This window comes from Cryptotermes secundus, unplaced genomic scaffold (assembly GCF_002891405.2).
Source record: "Cryptotermes secundus unplaced genomic scaffold, Csec_1.0 scaffold302, whole genome shotgun sequence".
Classification (NCBI taxonomy): Eukaryota; Metazoa; Arthropoda; class Insecta; order Blattodea; family Kalotermitidae; genus Cryptotermes; species Cryptotermes secundus.
Genome location: NW_019744411.1, coordinates 169,689 through 191,473, shown reverse-complemented (window position 1 = coordinate 191,473; position 21,785 = coordinate 169,689). Strand labels below are relative to the sequence as shown.

The 21,785-nt window shown below is 43.5% G+C and overlaps 1 protein-coding gene across 3 annotated transcripts in view; it reads left to right on the top strand.

Annotated features, from left to right (window-relative positions):
- Positions 1–7,333: 7,333 nt before the first annotated feature.
- The window catches only part of LOC111874705, a 178,243-nt gene continuing 163,791 nt past the window's right edge, over positions 7,334–21,785 (top strand). For all 3 annotated transcript variants that reach the window (XM_023870427.2, XM_023870428.2, XM_023870426.2), the window contains exon 1: positions 7,334–7,404. The gene's annotated coding sequence lies outside the window, so the exon portion shown is untranslated. The remainder of the gene's footprint in view (positions 7,405–21,785) is intronic.

Below are 21,785 nucleotides of genomic sequence, written 5' to 3'. Positions count from 1 at the left end.
ACCACTCACGTCCAACTTGTGCCGAGGTAAAATCGTGGGACTATACATCCACTCCCCCATACGCCTTCATGGCATAGTGCTTAATTCGTTAAGCACAGGGACAACTTTACCTTTTACCATATAGGAATTCAGTTAATGTGCACACAGGGGAACATGGGGTGCAGTGAAACTTTTTTTTTATTTCCTGAGTATGCAGACATTTTTAATATTATTGCGTTTCGTCTAAAACTGAATCACATTTTACTAGTATAGGACATAAACAGAGGACTTGGGACTCCAGACTTGTATATAATTAAATGTAGTGTCCGGGTTCTCTTAGGACTGTGTTCATTAAAAATACAAGACGTGAATTATTTTCAAAATTTCGCTTTTGGGAACAACCAGAAATCTGCTGGAGCCAAATCTGGCGAATACGGAGGATGATCAAGGACTGTGATCCATTTCCTGACAAAAAAATCGCGCACGATCTCGATTTGTGGGACGGGGCATTGTCGTGGAGGACCGACCAGGAACCTTGCTCTCGGTATTCAAATCGAATTCGAAGAATTCTCGCCTACAAACGATTGAGGACTCCGAGATAATAATCAGAATTCACTCTTTGACCTGGCAGAAATTCCTTGTGAATGATTCCTTTGGAATCGAAGAAAACGGTTAGCAGTGTCTTTACTCGACTCTTTTGCATGCGCACATTCTTTGGCGTCGGCTTCTTTGGGCTCAACCACGCTGCACTCTGCCTCTTTGTGAGAGGGTCATATTGAAAACACCATGTCTCGTCACAAGTAACAATCGATTTTGCAAATTTTGTGTCACTTTGGGCCGAGCGAAACATATCTTTTCAGTGTTCCACTCTGGCTTGCTTTTCATCGCCTGAGAGCGCGTGCGGTAGAAACTGCGCACATACCTTCCGTTTGCCCAAATCCTCGGTCAAAATTTGATGCACAGTACTGTTTGGTATTCCCAAAAACTCCTCGATGAGTCTTGCAGAACCACATCTGTCTGATGCAAGGATTTCGGTCACTTTTTAAACATTTTCTTCAGTGCGACTTGTTCTTGGCTTTGAGGCACGTGAGCGTCTTCAGTGTCCTCCCTGCCGTCACGAAATACAGCATACCATCGAAAAATGTTCGAGCGACTCAAACAATCACTACCGTACACACTTTTCATCATTTCGTACGCTTCTCCGGCTGTTTTGCCTAACTTCAAACAAAATTTGATGTTGGCTCTCTGTTCAGCCGCCATTTTCCGACGAGCGTCAGAACAGTACTCTTACATTCAAGGTCAGAACACATGATGCAGCGATGCTTGCGCTTTGAAATTATAGACAGCCACAGCTGAAACTTCAAGCATCTTAACGCCACAACTCGCCAACAGGTGGCATTGCATGGCAAAATTAGTCCTAACGGATCCTGGACACACCGTGTTTGTAGGTTTAAGACACTGTGAAGAATTTCAAAATACACAGGAACCTATAATTTTAAACCAACTGCCCAAGAAAAACAGGAAACTTATAAAAATCACAAATCAACAGTAGTAGGCACATTGAAATAAGTGATAGTCTGAGTAAATAGTTCAGCTGTCTGCCACTAAGGCGCCACCGTGTTGCCACTGATATATAGGAAGTAAGAGCTCTTATTTCAGTACCCCACGTTGACCTGCGTACACGCAATAATACCTAGTTACCAGCATGTAACACCAAGACATGGAATGTTACAAGGGTGGAGAGAGAGAGAGAAAAGACGTATTCCAAGTAATGGGTGTGGGATTTTGAGAAGCGTTTAGAGGAAATGGATATATTTAGAATTCCAAATTCAGTGCAGAATTTGGAATTCAGGATTTGTTAGCAGAGTTAGAAGAGAAACGATTAAAATTGTTCGACCTCGTAAAAACAATGGAGGGAACAAGAATTCTGAGAAATGCATCATTATAATGAACATTTAAAGGAGACGTCTGACGACCGAGAACAAGTGGTTTGGCCAGTTCCTGGAAGACGTCAAGATGACAGGAAACATATAGCAAGAAATAGAAAAGGAAAAATTGTGGGAAGAAAAGGGGGATTATCGACCTGTATAAAACGGAAACAGTGCTACAGAAGGAGGAGGAGGAGGAGGAGGAGGAAGAAGAAGAAGAAGAGGTGTTTGATTCAGTTCTGGAGAGCTATCGATGTGCGTGGTGCGTATGGCATGAATGCATTGCACCTTGCTTGAGATAACGTCTGTAAGTATCCATATTCCTTTTGACGTCTGGGTTACCAGTGTCCCATTTTCACCAAACAGCGAAATGTCACAAACTGTCCGTGTCACCAAAACGACAGAAGTTTTGGAAACGCGTTATTAAAACAAAGGAGTTCAAGTGAAACTCGTAAAGGCTGCTTCCCTGTTTTATAGCTACTTATTTCTGTAGAGCAACGAATATCGTTATTGTTATTTTGTTTGTGTGTACAAGTTGTTAATGTATTGTCAGGTGTAGGGGTGACTTATAAGAGGGGGGGTTTGGATTGGATGATTGGATTTATTGCACCTTGTACATTCACACATCTCGGGACTACAGGCAAATACAGCGCTGCCGCTATTTCCATACACTTTACAGTTCACCGTTACACACACACACACACACACACTACGATTATCAGTCCTCCCTAGCCGTATCCTGGCAACGGATTTCACAGTAATCTCACTGTAAGTTCAAATCACACGAGGTCTTCTTTTCACAACTCAATTCCTGTCTTGTCATTATTCTGTAGCTGCCAGTTCCGAAGACTCGACTCAATTCAATTCCTCTGCTTCCAAACTCACATCCTGGCAGGCTGGCGTCTCGAAACTCGACTCTTCACTCTCGACTTCTGTTCTGTACTCGGTCGCGTCTTCCGATTTTGTCCTTTTATAACACCTCGGCATGGACCACGCAGAAAATCCAGCCTCTCTTGGTAAGGAGACCTATATACTGGTCCGTTACCTAGCAGTGGACATCCTTCTGTTGCACGCGTACGCTTCGCGGGAATGTGTGTAGCGAGTCGTTGCCTAGCAGTGGGTATACACTTCACAATATATACACATTTTGCCTACATTTAATTTGTTCAATATATTTCATATCTCATTTGTAGCTTTCTTTGTGACCTATCTCGTCGCCAAAATTTTTGTATATGCTTTGTTCCCTTGCTTTGACAAGTAAGATGTTGCCATCCAATCGAAAGGAAAGAAAACTTTTCACTGCTGCCGTACTCTCTATTTTACATTCTACCAAAAATACCAGGCGTCACTTCAGGACCATAATTTAAATATCGTTTCCGTCTCACAAGTTCGTACGTCTACCATGCCGCTATTATCAGTTTCGTGATATCAGTATGACGTTTGGGTGATCTCGGATTGCATAATGGCCATGCTAAGTTTCATGGAAATCCTCTCTGGTTCAGAAGTGAAAGCGGTATGCAGAGTAATTCAGAAATACGTTAAGTATAAATAGAATGATCAAGTGAAGAAGAATGAGATGGGTAGGGCATGTAGCACGAATGAGGGCGAATAGTGCTTTTTCCAGCCCACAGCCTATTGCTATACCGGGTGACCTGTCCTGTTCCTGTGAAGAATGTAGTAGACAGAAAAGGGGAAGCCTGAAATGCTGCCATTCCCAGCTTCCATGGCCTAATTATGACTTGATAACGTGTTTATTAACCTGAGGCTAAATTTTCTTTTCCTTATGCTGAAATGCAGAGCCCCACAGAGTGTGAACTGTGTTACACTTTCCAGTATGCCATTCCCTAGTGATGACCCTGATGATAGAGACTATTAATATTTTTGTATTCCATAAACAGAACGGTTTTGGTGGGAAAGCCAGAAAGAAAAAAAGCCAATAGGAAGACCTAGACTTAGGTGGGAGGATAATATTAAGATGGATCTTAGAGAGGTAGGATGGGGTGGTATGGACTGGATTTATCTGGCTCAGGATAGGAACCAGTGGAGTGCTCTTGTGAATACGGTAATGATCCTTCGGGTTCCATAAGCTGCACAACTGGCAGCTTCTCAAGAAAGGCTGAGCTCCATGGAGTTAGTCTTCTGGGTTATAATGCCGTGACCTAGAGCATTGCATTCTTGATAGTCGCCGCTGTGGGAAGCGTAATTCCAGCGGAGCTCCATGGAGTTAGTCTTCTGGGTTATAATGCCGTGACCTAGAGCATTGCATTCTTGATAGTCGCCGCTGTGGGAACCGCAATTCCAGCGGAGCTCCATGGAGTTAGTCTTCTGGGTTATAATGCCGTGACCTAGAGCATTGCATTCTTGATAGTCGCCGCTGTGGGAAGCGTAATTCCAGCGGAGCTCCATGGAGTTAGTCTTCTGGGTTATAATGCCGTGACCTAGAGCATTGCNAGGAGGAGGAGGAGGAGGAGGAGGAAGAAGAAGAAGAAGAGGTGTTTGATTCAGTTCTGGAGAGCTATCGATGTGCGTGGTGCGTATGGCATGAATGCATTGCACCTTGCTTGAGATAACGTCTGTAAGTATCCATATTCCTTTTGACGTCTGGGTTACCAGTGTCCCATTTTCACCAAACAGCGAAATGTCACAAACTGTCCGTGTCACCAAAACGACAGAAGTTTTGGAAACGCGTTATTAAAACAAAGGAGTTCAAGTGAAACTCGTAAAGGCTGCTTCCCTGTTTTATAGCTACTTATTTCTGTAGAGCAACGAATATCGTTATTGTTATTTTGTTTGTGTGTACAAGTTGTTAATGTATTGTCAGGTGTAGGGGTGACTTATAAGAGGGGGGGTTTGGATTGGATGATTGGATTTATTGCACCTTGTACATTCACACATCTCGGGACTACAGGCAAATACAGCGCTGCCGCTATTTCCATACACTTTACAGTTCACCGTTACACACACACACACACACACACACACACTACGATTATCAGTCCTCCCTAGCCGTATCCTGGCAACGGATTTCACAGTAATCTCACTGTAAGTTCAAATCACACGAGGTCTTCTTTTCACAACTCAATTCCTGTCTTGTCATTATTCTGTAGCTGCCAGTTCCGAAGACTCGACTCAATTCAATTCCTCTGCTTCCAAACTCACATCCTGGCAGGCTGGCGTCTCGAAACTCGACTCTTCACTCTCGACTTCTGTTCTGTACTCGGTCGCGTCTTCCGATTTTGTCCTTTTATAACACCTCGGCATGGACCACGCAGAAAATCCAGCCTCTCTTGGTAAGGAGACCTATATACTGGTCCGTTACCTAGCAGTGGACATCCTTCTGTTGCACGCGTACGCTTCGCGGGAATGTGTGTAGCGAGTCGTTGCCTAGCAGTGGGTATACACTTCACAATATATACACATTTTGCCTACATTTAATTTGTTCAATATATTTCATATCTCATTTGTAGCTTTCTTTGTGACCTATCTCGTCGCCAAAATTTTTGTATATGCTTTGTTCCCTTGCTTTGACAAGTAAGATGTTGCCATCCAATCGAAAGGAAAGAAAACTTTTCACTGCTGCCGTACTCTCTATTTTACATTCTACCAAAAATACCAGGCGTCACTTCAGGACCATAATTTAAATATCGTTTCCGTCTCACAAGTTCGTACGTCTACCATGCCGCTATTATCAGTTTCGTGATATCAGTATGACGTTTGGGTGATCTCGGATTGCATAATGGCCATGCTAAGTTTCATGGAAATCCTCTCTGGTTCAGAAGTGAAAGCGGTATGCAGAGTAATTCAGAAATACGTTAAGTATAAATAGAATGATCAAGTGAAGAAGAATGAGATGGGTAGGGCATGTAGCACGAATGAGGGCGAATAGTGCTTTTTCCAGCCCACAGCCTATTGCTATACCGGGTGACCTGTCCTGTTCCTGTGAAGAATGTAGTAGACAGAAAAGGGGAAGCCTGAAATGCTGCCATTCCCAGCTTCCATGGCCTAATTATGACTTGATAACGTGTTTATTAACCTGAGGCTAAATTTTCTTTTCCTTATGCTGAAATGCAGAGCCCCACAGAGTGTGAACTGTGTTACACTTCCCAGTATGCCATTCCCTAGTGATGACCCTGATGATAGAGACTATTAATATTTTTGTATTCCATAAACAGAACGGTTTTGGTGGGAAAGCCAGAAAGAAAAAAAGCCAATAGGAAGACCTAGACTTAGGTGGGAGGATAATATTAAGATGGATCTTAGAGAGGTAGGATGGGGTGGTATGGACTGGATTTATCTGGCTCAGGATAGGAACCAGTGGAGTGCTCTTGTGAATACGGTAATGATCCTTCGGGTTCCATAAGCTGCACAACTGGCAGCTTCTCAAGAAAGGCTGAGCTCCATGGAGTTAGTCTTCTGGGTTATAATGCCGTGACCTAGAGCATTGCATTCTTGATAGTCGCCGCTGTGGGAAGCGTAATTCCAGCGGAGCTCCATGGAGTTAGTCTTCTGGGTTATAATGCCGTGACCTAGAGCATTGCATTCTTGATAGTCGCCGCTGTGGGAACCGCAATTCCAGCGTGACCTTGACTACTTTCTTTCGTCGAGACAGGAAAGTAGGCTAAAAATGTAAATTGCAAAGCCATAGGAGAAAACGAAGACTGGCGTTGATTGGTTGAACCGTGATCACGTGACGGTCCTTGGTATTGCGTAACGCGGGGCAGGCTGTGTGTGCCCTTCATGTTTAAGGAAACCATCCCTGTTTTCTGTGGGAATCATGCGAAAGAGACAATTTGCTCTGATCAGAATCCAGGTTTTGTTTTTAAAGTCAGAGCTGGTGGTAACGTATATGTGAGTTACCACTGTGTTTTGAAGGGTTAAGTGGCGCTGCTGACGCCCTCGCCTCAGGAAGTTGGCGAGTCCGCCATGCTGTTGTTATTACTGAGTACAGGAAGTTTTAAAATGCGAAGTTGGGATCGCCATGAATGTCATAACGCCCGTTTCAGGTTTCTTTATAATCGGTTACTTGGTTCTATAACTGAAAGGGAAACACGCACAAAATGAATATCTTTTAAGCCTGCCTTTCCTTGAGCAAGGAAGTTTTCTAAAATTGTTGAAGTCGCAAGAGAGAACGTACAATGGTGCTAACAAAGATTGACCCTGATTTGACGTTGATACTGCGCAACACCGTGTTTAGTGTCTTCTTTTTTCACCTTGCGGCGTTCGCGACGGGGCTATGTATGAAATTGCCTCCCATTCCACCAGCGCTTGGTGCGGTTGCCTGCTCACCGGAGCGTCAAGAATGTGTTCTCGGAAATTATCCTTATCAGGGGTTATCGGCTCGTGGCCTTGAGGACACATGTCGACAAGAAAATTGCCTGTTCGGTCACTATTATTAGCCACCTGCTGTAACTGCTCTAGCTTACTTGGCAAGACTGGGCCGTCATAGGCAGGAGTTATGGGGTTCTGTGTAGAAAGTGAACGCATAATTAATTACAAGGTAATGTTCTAGGTTTCTTCTTCGGGACTGTTAATTCATTCAGGTGTTCTGCTGTTCTGATATAATATTTTATTCAGTCAGTCTCACAATATAGGTATAGTTCTAGGATAACTGTACCTATAGTTTCTGTATTATGACATTTTTCGGCGACTATTTTTGCCATCATCAGATAGTTCTTATACAGTCACTCTCAACTCTCCCTGCTATTCCCACTCATTGGCCTCTGTTTACAATTTGGGAAAGGTCATATTGTTGTTTACAATGTAGATTTTTAGTTATAGACTTAAACAAATGCTGTAAATTATATAGACGCTTGTACTAGTTTTCTGAAGGGTATGCGTTATTCGCATACAAACATCTTTTAATTTTGTATCAACCTTAAAACTGTTTTTATAGTCACTTTGGTTTGAATTAATTTAAAATAAATCATAAAATTTTGAGCTGATTGAAATTAGACCATTGCCGTTTAATTATTATTCTTGTTATAATTGTAATTTTTGTTATGTTTGTTATTTTATTTAGACGTGTAGTCCTGAGTCCTGTGTAATGATCGTTTTTCTTGACGAGCACAGTAGGATACGCGTGTTCTCTTGTCGCCTACTGGATTTATATTATACTCGTATATGCGTATTCTTCGTGTTTTCTTTGTGTGTGGTGGCCTTGTTGTATCTTGGCGTTGTGTAGAGGTGCGTGCTTATTTATGTAGGACTCATAACTATAGAAACTTTATATTTATCCTAGAATTACACATATTGTCACGTGTTCATGGCTCCGTGACTAATATTGACGGGTTTTGGATTGGATGATTTGATTTCTGAATACCTTGTACAGACTGCCTTAATCACCATCGACTACAGTAATTCACAATCAATCTTCAGCCGAACCCTTCTTCCCTGACTGCCGAGGACTCACTACATCCTTTTTCTCTTTCTACGACTGACTTCTTAGTCGAGTCGAGTCTTTTGTTACGATCGACAGTCAGTTAGTTGGTCAGTCTGTCTTTGGAATAAAGCACTTGTCTCGGACTTAACGGCCAGATTTTTATTGCTGTTCGACAGTTGCGGGGTTGTTGATGTGGGACGCTCTCTCTGACGAGAGGACGGGTCTGTCGTTTACAATTGCTGCTGATCCTCACCAGCGCAGTCATTCTCGGGTCTGAGTCCCACGAGACTTGGCGACCATATTTTACTGTCCCAGATTCGAGACTTCCCTTTTCGTTGCTTCCTACGACTGGACTATTTATATAGTCTCGAGGCAGACAAATATAAAACATCCGTTGCCCAGCAATAGATATATGTGAAGCACGTAGAAGACACATGTTCATCTGTTGCTGTAATTAGAGCGCGTTGCATAGGAACGGAAGTTATCAGGGTGTTGACTGCCTGTTCGTTGTCGCTTGAATGTGGTTTACCAAGTCGTTGCCCAGCAACGGGTCTGCGTGTCACAGTATTCTAAGTTTAGTCTGATAATTTTCGTATTTTCTATTACGATGAACTTCTGAATTAGATGACTGCTGATTTTCCTTGGACATTGATAGTAGTTATTAAACCGTTTAAGAAACTCCCTTTTTTTGTGGAACCCAATCCTGAGGCAGTCCAGTCCACACCGCCACATCTAGGGGTCTATGATGAATGATTATTATCAGAACTGTGGTCAAGCTAGGGCGGTCCGGGTGGCATCCGCCTTCTTGAGTGTACGGGCGCTGCCCTGGCAGTTCTTTCAAAGGTACTGCTGTGAAAAGCTCTTAATAGCTTATTTAATTTTGGGCCCGTGAGACGGAAGCGTCAACTTCATTAAGTATGTACGTTTAAGCTATATGTCGTTAAATTGTGCATATACAAGCGTGAGTTTGTTAGGTAACGTGAGGGCCGCGCCATAGCTCAAGCGGTTAGTCGCTGGCTTCCCACCGCGGCAGCCCGGGTTCGATTCAGGGTCTGGTGAAGTGGGATTTGTGGTGGACAAAGTGGCGCTGGTGCAGGTTTTCTTCGAATACTTCGGTTTCCTCTGCCAATCTTCATTCCACCAATTGCTCCACAATCACCGTCATCTATCATTTGGGGCTGGTACAATAGGTCAGAAGTGGCCGCAGTACAAGGGACTTAGTCCCACCCCACTAGCAATAGAAAAACAGTAGGTAACGTGAGCATCTGCATTAATGATCTGTCTCCACTGTTGGACCGCCCTGACACTTCCAAGTTTAGAACTGCACCCCTGCTTATGTAAAAACGACATAAGAAAGGGAAGGTGGCGACGAATGGTAACTAAATATGAGTTTGGCTTTCGTGGTCAGTTTAAAAATGGCTGGGCGGAGCTGAGGAATGCCGCAAGTAACACTCATGTAACAGGTATGTTGACCAACACCGAACTCTGAGTCTCTGAAATAGTAGGGTAGTTCGTTACTGTTATAGCGTGTTTTGTGGCTTGTTTCCTACGATTCCTGTTAATACTGTCTTACAGCGTACGATAAGGTATCCCAAGTGATCTCTTCAGACTTTCCGTCCAGAATTGTGTGCTTACGCGATCTGTATTCTTTTTTAATCGTCTCCCCCCCCACCTATTAACGCCTCAGTGCCGTAACGAATCTTTATTGTTCGCATTCTGTTGTGTATTACTATGTGGCACCATTGTACATACAACCGTCAGCACGACAAATTCGTAGTAAACAAATCAAATGTACATAATAAATATTAATACAGTAATATTAATTTGTTGTGTTGACTGTTGTACTCGTATAATAGTACTATAAGATCTTTATTAAACTTGGTATGTATGTCATGACACCTGGGCCCATCGTGTGTATGTTTATTCATCCTATCATTATTAGGCGAATGCTCGGTAAAGTGTATTCCTCCTTTCGTTGCTAGGCAGGAACTCCTTGAACACGTTCCCTCTGCAGCGAATACACATAACAATAGAAGAATTGTTGGACGCTTGTGTCTCTGGGTCTGTGTGGGTGTTCAGGCATTATCCATACCAGAGACATATTCCTGTGAAGCGAGTGATTCGGACATGTGAGCTTATGGTGTGTCTTGATTGTGTTAATTCTTTTGTTGAAAACATATACAGGGTGTAAATAAATATATGTTACAACGCTCTGTGATAGATAGATGGGTTCAATGCGATCATATTTTGTTAATACACCCACGTCCGGAAACGCTTTGTTTACGCGCTGGTGCCTCTGAAATGTGAAGGAGGACGTCCTTACCTCTTACCTCTGTGGTTACTGGTGACACCTAACATTTCTCAAAGAGGCCTTACCCGAGCTGCTGGAAGTGGTGCCTTTGGAAGTCCGTCGTGAAATGTGGTTCCAGCATGATGGCGCCCGTGAGTATTTGTCTGAAACTTTTGCAACAGATGGATTGGACGTGGAGGGCCCAATAACCTGGCCCCCTTCGCTTCCCTGACTTGACTGCATTGGATTTATTTCTCTGGGGGTACATGCAAATCCTGGTGTATGAGACTCCAGTGGAGACACAATATGATGTTGTGGCAAGAATTGCAGTAGCGGCTGGAACCATCCAGGAAATGCAGAGGAGCCTTCAATGAGCTCAGCGTAACATAGCCAGGCGGTGCAGAATGTGCAATGAAGTCGGTGGCTGCCATTTTGAGGAACTTTTATAATGTAAAACAACGATAATATCCACCAAAACTTGTTTATCCTCTCGGAAAATTTTGTGACCCTTAGTTAGTTAGTTAGTTATTGGAGAGGGTGGGTTTCCCCATGCACTTAGGCCAGTATTGGTCCATTGTTCTTCCCTCTATGATATTCTACCAGTCTCCATACCCTACCGATATTGGTGCGGACCATCAGTCCCGACCGAGCCAGCGAGTTCGGCCTCTACTGGCTTGGCGGTATCTATAATGCCTCCCCCATCTATCAGAGGCGTTAGAGACTACTGTTGGGCGGGAAACGTCCTTGAATTTGGCTCGGTGACCTCCTTTGGAGATATGAGGTTCTTTTACGTGCCGTAAAGCTACGACACGGGACCCACGGCTTAAAGTCCCTCCAGGAGGACTTGTTCCCTGAATTTTTCCGCCCTTAAAAATTCGACGACCTCCGCCGGGTTTGAACCCGCGTACCACGAGTCATGAGGTGAGAACGTTACCTCTAGACTACGGAGACTGCTTTGTGACCCTTACTGGGAAAAGGATGCGTGTCCGGACATGGGTGTATTAACAAGATATGATCAGATTTAACCCATCTATCTACCACAGAGCGTTGTAACATATAGTTATTTACACTCTGTATACTGTGACAGCATGACATCTGTTAGGACGCCATTAAGCAGATTAGTCGAGAAATAAATTAATTTGGAATTAAATATATAAGTATAGGTTCATGCCTCTTCACCAGCATTGAGCAGATTAACACAAATGAAAATTATAGTAATGAAAAAGTTAAGAGCGGATTAAATTCTGGAAATGTTTTCTGCTGGGTTTCGGAATCGTTTGTCGTTCCGTTTGCTGTATGCAAACGTGTGGAATAAAACATACAGGACTATAGTTTTACTGTTTGTTTTATATGGCTGCGAAAATTGAAGTCTTTGAACTTGATGGAATATCGTAGATTGAGGGTGACAGCGTTGTGGATAATTGGACCTAAATGGATAATTTTGGGAGTTGCAGAAAATTTCACAATGAGAACCCTCACAGATTGTACTCTTCATCAAATATTTAATTCATCACTGGCTCTACATCCCTTTGTTGGGCCATGGCCAATTCTTCAGTTTCGTATTTTTTTTACACAGACGGTACGATTCCTTAAACGAGTGATCAGCCCGTCGCAAAGCCGCTGCCTACACACAGGACAAACACAACATAGAATAAACGCACACAGACATCCATGCCTTGAGCGGGTTTCGAACCCACGATCCCAGCGTTCGAGCGAGCGAAGACAGTTCATGCCTCAGACCGCGCGGCCACTGTGATCGGCTTCATCAAATATTAGGATGGTCAGATCAAAGACGATGGGATGGACGGAACATATGGTACCCGTGGGGAAGGTCACAGATGCACAGGTGCTGAATTTTAGTCCAGAACTGAAGGATGGCCTAGGCGTAAATGGGAGTTTTTTTTATTGCTAGTGGGGTGGGACTAAGTCCCGTGCACTGCGGCCACTTCTGGCCTATTGTACCAGCTCCAGATGATAGGTGAGGGGTGATTGTGGAGCAGTTGGTGGAATTAAGATTGGCAGGGGAAACCGAAGTACTCGGAGAAAACTTGCCCCAGCGCCACTTTGTCCACCACAAATCCCACTTGACCAGACCCAGGATCGAACCCGGGCCGCTGCGGTGGAAGCCAGTGACTAACCGCTTGAGCTATGGCGCGGCCTAGATGGGAGGTTAATATTAAAAGTAATCTTCAAGAAGTAGGTTAAAAGATGTGGACCGCACTCGACTCCATTCGGGGCAGGCACAGTGGCCTTTGTGAACCGGATGACGTGCCTCCAGATTACATCCCACTTGGCCAGACCCAGGATCGAACCCGGGCCGCTGCGGTGGAAGCCAGTGACTAACCGCTTGAGCTATGGCGCGGCCTAGATGGGAGGTTAATATTAAAAGTAATCTTCAAGAAGTAGGTTAAAAGATGTGGACCGCACTCGACTCCATTCGGGGCAGGCACAGTGGCCTTTGTGAACCGGATGACGTCCCTCCAGATTACATAACCCGTATCGGATTTGTTGATCAGGTAGCGACTGTCAGCGTCTTAAGGTTGACTCTCTGCCATGGGGGTAGTTGGTTATTCGTTGTCGCCCTGTGTTAATGTTTATAATTTCGACAAGTACGGATTACGACTGGGGCACGCGGTAACGTGGTTAGTTTAGGCTCCATGCTACAAGCCGGATGGTCGCAGTATGGACTTGTATAATTACATGTCGCTTTATAGTCTGTTACACTTACAGTATTTGTACCATTTTTGAAACTGTATTAACACACACAGATTTTCAGGACCCTGCTTTACTTGCCGCTTAAGGTGTTCGCTGCTCAGACATTCGCATGACCACCATATTGGTATTATTAACTGAAAATTATTAAAAAATAGAGGGTGAGGAGTCTGTTGTGGCATGAGGCGAGGAATTTTACTTAATAGGCAAGACTTTTGGCAGTAGTGGTCACCGGATGTAAGAGTTCATGGGCTGTACCGGAAGTACCGAAGAGGCGCAGGATTATGCTTAAATTCAGTGGCTGCGTGCGGAAAGCTGAGGAGACAAATGCAACTCCGGCAGGAAGTGTTTACTTTTGTACTTAAAAGGACAGCCAAATATGTGAGTCCATCGTCACACATGTTACAGGACTGGAAACGAGAAGGCCAACTGCAATACGGATGTTAGGTTATGTGTTGCTTGTTGTAACTTACAACCAGGGCCCGGATTTTGATGACATGTCATCTCTTTTTCCTTGTATCCTCTGCGATGCTGTTAAATATATAGATCTCGGATATGAGCTGCTGGTTACAGAAATATAAATTTTATAGGTAATAATATTTGGTCATTTTTTGACATTTTTAGGTTTAAGGTCATTCTTTCATTTTTGGGGTATTTTTTTATAAATTTTTGGACTTTTAAGGGTATTTCTTGTCATTTTTGGCCATTTTAGGGAATTTTTCTTCATATGTTTTCGGAAATGTGAATAACATGGAAGCGAAGTGCTCTTTCTCTTTAGGTCATTTTTCTGGATTTTTTCGGTCATTTTATAGGTCATTTTTTAAATGTTTTTCAGGTCATCAAAATCCCGGCCCTGCATATTACATTTTTGGGTCATATTTTAGGTCATTTTTCTGGATTTTTTCGGTCATTTTATAGGTCATTTTTTAAATGTTTTTCAGGTCATCAAAATCCCGGCCCTGCATATTACATTTTTGGGTCATATTTTAGGTCGTTTTTCTGGATTTTTTCGGTTATTTTATAGGTGTTTTTTTTTAAATATTTTCAGGTCATCAAAATCCGAGCCCTGCTGATAACACTTAATTTTTAAATTTTTAAAACTCCTAATTTTTTTGTCCTTTACTCCGGATATAGTGATTATGCCCGCATGTCGGAGTCTTCTGGAATGGCGTTCACTGCAGATGCATTCTTTATGTTGCCATGAATGGATCCTTGGGAGTTATGTTGTGGCATTTCCTCCTCACCAGGTATAACGGTTATACTGCCATGAGTCGGTCTTCTGGAATTGCGGAGTGTACCGTCAGATGTGATGGCTATACATATATGAATTGGTGTTCTGGAATTAAGCAGTGACATTCCCTGCCCAGCAGATGTAACGGTTATCCCGTCGTGACTCTTTGTTTTGGAATTGCCGTCGTTTTCTCCACATGTTGTAACCCCGTTTCTTCAGATACGTCTGTGAGATGTTGTCTTCTCATCTATGCAGTATAATTAATATCTTTTCTGTTCGTATCTTTTCTGTTCGGTGGTTTAGTCAGGAGTCTAAATGCATAGTTTCCAAATGCGCTGGTTCTGATTTCATATCTCTGTTGTAGTAATGAAGACAACTTCGTTCTTTCACAAATATGCTGATGACAGCCTTGGTATTACTCCTGTCTAGTTACCTAGCCTGTTTTTCTTTAGACAAGGTCCGTAAAACTTATTTTGCTGTTATTATTATTATTATTATTATTATTGCTATGTGTTTGCATTTTGTAGTAATGTTCTTTAGCGGCATTGACCGCAGGTATTTCTGTACAAATGACATCACTATGCACTTTGTGTTTAAGAGGTTGATTTCTCCAAGTATAATTAGAATGATCAAGTCAAGGAGGATGAGGTGGGCTTAGCATGTAGCACGAATGGCGGAGACAAGGAATGCGTATAGGATATTGGTGGAAAGCCAGAAGGAAAGAGACCACTGGGAAGACCAAGGCGTAGGCGGGTGGACAATATTAAAATGGATCTTAGAGAGATAGGATGGATTGGATTGATCTGGCTCAGGATGGGGACCGGCGGAAGGCTCTTGTGAACAGGGTAATGAACCTTCGGGTTCCATAAAATGCTGGGAAATTCTTGAGTACCTGCAGAATTGGCGACTCCTCCAGAAGGGCTCAGCTCCATGAGTAAGTAAGTAAGTAAGTAAGTAAGTAAGTATGTATGTATGTAAGGGGTGGGCCATAAAAACCGGCCCCCGCACTGCGACCTTCAGTGATCTATTCTGCTAAAGAGGTTTAAGTATACGGATAGGTCAATGGATGAAATGTTGATTTTTTTTTTCTTTACGTTTTGAAATTGCCCTAGCTCAGAATCATCGATCCTGAATTTCGCATCTTTACCATTACACTTTCGTTTAGAGTTCTGAGTTCTGCAAGCTAGACTCGGAAGCGCAACAGAACCGACTTCTTTTTGGAGAAGACTCCAAAATTTGTAAGAAATTGAAATAGAAACGAGTGCAGTTTGGTAATTTATAACGAACGGATTGAAGAAGGGCATGACGACGGGTGTTATCAGAATTGAATGTCGGAGGAAAGAGGAAGTGACTGGAGGGTGCATAAGACTGAATAATGAGACGCTTGGTGCGACGTATTGTGAGGTGGTTCAGCCTGGTACAAGAAGATACCAGGAAGAGAGCAAAGAGCTCTCGCAGACTTTTCGTCCCTCTGTCCATAAACCCGATTCGATGTTAGCTGGAGTAGTAGTAGCAGTAGTAGTGGTATTAGCAGGAACAGTAGTAGTAGTAGTAGTAATAGCAGCAGCAGCAGCAGTAGTACAAGACGAAGAAGAGGAAGAAAGTCTGAAATTGTGTTTCGGTTGGAATTCGCTTGGAATGACGCAGCTTCCTGCGTAGAATGTCGTTTTATGGCTGGTGCTCGCAACTGAATATATTTCAGTTTTCTGTTCATGGTCCCTGGGGCACGTTCCTCTGCAGGCGATGTTCAGACTGCAGGCGCCTATTAAACTGGACCTCTAAGAATCTAGAAACAGTAAAATGTCTCGATAACGTAGGCAAGACATTCGTACCAGGCGCATGAACATTTGTTTACAGTTAACTTAGTTACTTAGTGGTTGTATTACTTCTGATGAAACTATGAGCAGTACAGTACAGACTGTCATTGATGGGCAGTTCTTTCTTCAGATTCAGTGCTGATCCTTATCCAAATGCTGATCGAAATCAGTTTAGTGGTTTGGGAAATGACTGGTGTTCAGGGGCGGATAAGGGGTTATGAGTCCCTCCCCCAATTTCATTTTATAGACTCCGAAATTTTGCTCAAAGTATTTTCGAGTGACTGGCTACGGCTTTAGAAATCCAGGCTGTTTTTCTCATCATCGTGTCCAGGTCGGCCCCGAGTGCCACATCGTCTCCTGTTTAATCTGTCGTCAAGGATATGGTGGCCGAAGTTTGAAGCTAACCTCTCACCTTCATTTCCTGTCAAGGTTAAAGTACGAGTCAATCTGTGTGCACTTTCCCTACATGTCTTCCTCGTATAGCTTCTCGTTAGTTGTATTGTTAGGGACTTTCGAATTGAAGGCTGCCCAATACTTTGCTTGAATGAGCACTTTATTCACGTATGTAAGGATTAACTGGAAACTGTTCCAGCTGACAGATTGGGTTTGTATCTTGCCATGGCATTGAAATCTCTTGGAGTAACACGGAAATAGGTGCAACCATGACGCCGAAAACAATGTCCTTTTTTCGCTTTGTTCCTCCTGGAATAAATCTTCGGACCTTGAGTCCAGTTCCAGTGTATTGGAAGTGTATCTCTACTCCCGGCCTATGCTTTTATGGCCCTCCCTCGACTGCTTTAAAATGTGGCCTTCGGCTCTCCCGAACCGGATTCATCACAATTATCTTACTTGTCTCAGGTACGACACCCCAACAGATGATACAGCCTGAGTCTGAGCCTTGTATTACGACCGAAGGTCAGTCGGCCAGTCTCTCATGGAGTAAAGCACCCATCTAAGGGTTACGACCAGATGTTTATTACTGCCAGACAGTTGCGGGTTTGTTGATATGGAGCGCTCTCTCTGACGAGAGGATGGGTCTGTAGTTTACAATTGCTGTTGTCATCGTCAGCTTAGTCTTTTCTGGATCCGAGTCCCGTGGGACTTGTGACCATATTGTACTGTCTCGGATTCGAGACTTCCCTTTTTGTCGCCTCTATGACTCGCAGGGCTACGGTGGAGGAATTCAACCTCGCATCACACGGAATTGTTGATACATTATCATAAAATAATCGAACACCAATATTTCCCGAAGGTATTTGGCATTTGTAAGCATGAAACATCGTAGTAGGATTAGGGTAAGTCAGTAAGTAAATTACAAATGGATATAGAACTTAAATAAGAGTACTGATTTGAAAAATGTTTTTATTTCTCAACATAATATCCCTGTACATTGAGGTACTTGTCCCATCGTTGTACAAAACCCCGTAAAAACCGGCAGCATAAAATTCTTTGGGCTGCTGTCGGAACCAGGCGGTGACTTCCCTTTCTGCAGCTTCAGCGTCGGGAAAATGTTAAGCCGAAAGATCATGTCTAAGAGGGCCGAACAAATGGAAGTCGCTTGGAAATTTCTTAAGGCCATTCAACGGAAGCGACCAGAACTCCTCACCAAAGACGTGTTGCTCTTGCATGACAACGCGCGTCACCATACTGCCAACAAGACAAATGAGACGCTGCGAAATTTCAAGTGGGAAGTCCTCGAGCATCCTCCGTATAGCCCCGACCTAGCTCCAGGCAACTTCCATTTGTTTGGCCCTCTTAAATATGATCTTTCGGCTGAACATTTCATATTCCACTATGAATGGATATGAATATTTTAGTATAGAATACAACACGTTGCACTGGTATGGATCCATATCGGTAGTTCAATAACTATACGTATTCATACATATAATTGCCTGATGATGTAGCAGGAATAAAAGTCGAATTATGAAACATTAAAAAGTGAGTATGTTTGTTGTGTTGACGGTTAACTTAATGCCTATATACGTATATATATATTTGTACTACTTCGTAATAGACGTTTGTAATCTTTGATTTTTTTTCAGTGCTATGTCCATTGTCGCTAATCGTTCCTCACAAATTTAGTTTTTGTTGTATACAACTTAATGCATATAAACGAGAAGTATAATGAAATACTAACAAACTAGGAAACATACGCATAGCATAATAATTCTGCCGCTTTCACTCCGTTTTGTTTAATTATCTTGAAAGCTGTAAGACTTGACGGAACACAGTGTAAAAGGCAAAGCAATCCCTGTAACAGGCAGTGGAGGCCCATAGGGTTGTGAGACGAGACGTTGAGGCTTCCACATTTTCTAGATAATCGGCTCACAGGTGGCAGTGAGGTCAACTTTACGCGCCGGCTGCCCTTTGTTGTAGGAGCACGCGGTAGCGTAGTGGTTAAGGGGCTACAAGCCGGAAGGTCGCGGGTTCAAGTCCCGATGAGGCCATTGGATTTTTTTTCAGTTGACCTAATCTTTCCAGTCGCACTAGGCCCTGGGGTTTACTCAGCCTCTAACAGAAATTAGTACCAGGAATTAAATAAATAATTTTCCTGGGGAGTAAAGCGCGGCCGACGCGTAAGGTTGATAACCTTACCGCCATCTTTGAGCCGATTGTCTAGATAATGTGGGACCCTCAACGTCTCACAACCCTATGGACTTTCACGGCCTGGTACAAGGATAGCTTTACGTTTTACGCATTTTTGTTGTACCGAGCATAAAAGCTGTGGCATGTACAAGATGCGACAATTTAATTCCCGGAATGAGGAAAATTTTGCTTACTTGTGCGCTAGCGGCTGCTGTCGCCTTCGAAATGCTCTCCTCATGGAGCTATGCATTTCTCGAGAGGATGGTGCCACTGCTGGAAACAGTGTTGAAATTTGTTTTCCGGAATACCTCTCAGCTTTGATGTCAGGAATGGCAGCAAACCTTTGTCCCTTCAGGACTTTTTTTTTTTTTAATTTTGGAAAGAGCCAAAAGTCGCAAGAGCCGAAGTCAAATGAATAAGGCGGATGGTCCATATTTGTAATGGATTTACTAGCCAGGAACTCTAGAACTCTTAACGCATCATGCTCAGGGGCATTGTCATGGTGGAGAATCCACTTGTCAGGCCAGAGTTCGTGTCCTTTCCTCCGAACAGATTCCCGTAACCTTGTCCGTAACCGTAACCTTCCAAATAACACTGTTTATTCACAGCTTGTCCTTGTGCAATGAATTCATAGTGAACTATCCCCTTGTGATCACACAACCATTGTCTTGAACTGCGACCGAGACATGCGTGCTTTTTTCGGTCGAGATGAATCCTGTGTTTTCCACTGCATGCATTGGCGTTTTGTTTCCGGGTCGTACTGAAAAAAAAGACGTAAAAATATTCAATTATACTGCTATTATCTCATACTTAACCTTCGATCTGAACGTACCAAGGTTCGTACTCTGTCCACATTTGCATCTGCCCTTTGCGTTTTTGGCTGCCCACTTCCTGGGTCATCTTGCACATGTTCTCGCCCTTCCTTTAACTGCCATGCCACTTCGTAGCATATTGACCTTAAGCCACTGTTAATAGGGCTAACGTTTCACTAGCACTTTTTCCCATCTTCACACAAAACTTGACGTTTATCCGCTCCTCCAGATTCTCGTCACTCAGTTATCCGCAAACAGTATACCACGGACACGTACTGTCTCTGCTGCCTGGAAACGAACAACCAATTTGGTCTATGGCTCATGTAAACGCAAGTTGGAACACACACAAACGTATTTGTATACATGAGTTTGCCTGACTCAACACCCCAGCGACGCGCAGCGGCCATTCCGGGTATTAAATTATCACACCTTGTAGACTCGTTGCTAGGCCATGGCTGAGTAGCGATAACGTGGGAACCCCAAGAGACACGAACTCAACAATTCCACAGCAACAGAGGAGTGGTGTTTTCTGTGCAGCCCGTGTCGAGATGTTATAAGCAGGACAAGTTAGTGAGGCGTGAGTAAGTCATTGGAGTCGTCCTACCTATCTATGAGTCTGTAGTCCTTTTGTTGGACCTTGGCCGCTTTTTCAGTTTCTTAGTCCTATGTACAGCCGGTAGGACTCCTTGGACGGGGCATCAGCCCGTCGCAAGGCTACTACCTGCACACAGAATAAACGCATACACAGACATCCATGCCTTTGAGTGGGATTCGAACCCACGATCCCAGTGCTCGAGCGGGCGAAGACAGTTCATGCCTTAGACCTCGCGGCCACTGTGATCGGCTTCAGTCGTCCGTTCCTCGTATACCTTACGGTGTCGAGGTTTTTTTTTTTTTCATTTTGATAATTTTACAGACTGTAGGACCCCTTGGACGAGTGATGAGCTCGTCGCAAGGCCTCTACATAAACACAGGACATCACAAGCAGAATAAACACATACACATACCAAACATCCATCCATGCCTTGTATGGGATTCGAACCCACGATACCGGCTTTCCGAGCGAGAGAAGACAGTACATACCTTAGATCGCTCGGCTACCGTGACCGGCTCAGTCGTTTTACCGTCCTCGCGTATAAAGCCTCGTTAAGTGACCCACTAAAAAGAAACCAGGCCGGCGAATTCTGCGAGAGACTGTACCTCACACAAGCTAGCGAGTGAGAGTTGCTGGCAAAAGGCTGCGATCGATGTTTATATCGACCTCTCGAAGGGGAGGCGGGGGTCACATGAATATATGATGAAAATAGAGGGGTGGCTTGCACCCTCGCATCTTGACCCTTTAGTCTATCGGAACGACTTTCATCATAAATGGGAAGTTGTTTATAATTGCAAGTTTACTGAAGAGAATATTCGGACCCGAGACAGCTGATGTAAGATGGAAGGGATGACAAAAATTACGTAATGAGGAGCTTCACAATTTATACTCTTCACACCGAGCATCGCTGACGGTTGGTAGCACTTGTGTTACGTATTCAGGAGATCCTGTGTCCAAGTCCAGGCTCGAAGACCGCACTCCTGACTTAGTTTCTTCATGGTTTCCCTAATTTCCTCGAAGCAGATGCCAGGAATGTACATCAAACCGTGTCACAACCACTCCCTTCTGCCAGCTTTCAGACTCAGTAATCATTAATCACCCTACCATTCGGCATTGTAGGTTGTAGTCTGTAGTCTGAACTGCAGACAGTCGTGAAATCAAAAGTAGATAAATATAGTCTTCGCACAGTAAAGGTAGAGTGATAACATGGATGCCGTGTTTGAGCGGAATTCATAAAGCCTACTTTTCTGTTGCGCAGACCTTCAGTACTACTGAACTTGTGCTTTTAGCTTTCGTTAATATGGAAAAAATGTACATATTGTACAAGTAGGCAGACTTACTAGGTCACCTTGCTGGTTTTGTGTGTGTCTGTATGGGTATATACTAACAATAGTTTTTGCCGCCCTCCTCTTCTTCTTCTTCTTCTTCTTCTTCTTCTTCTTCTTCTTCTTCT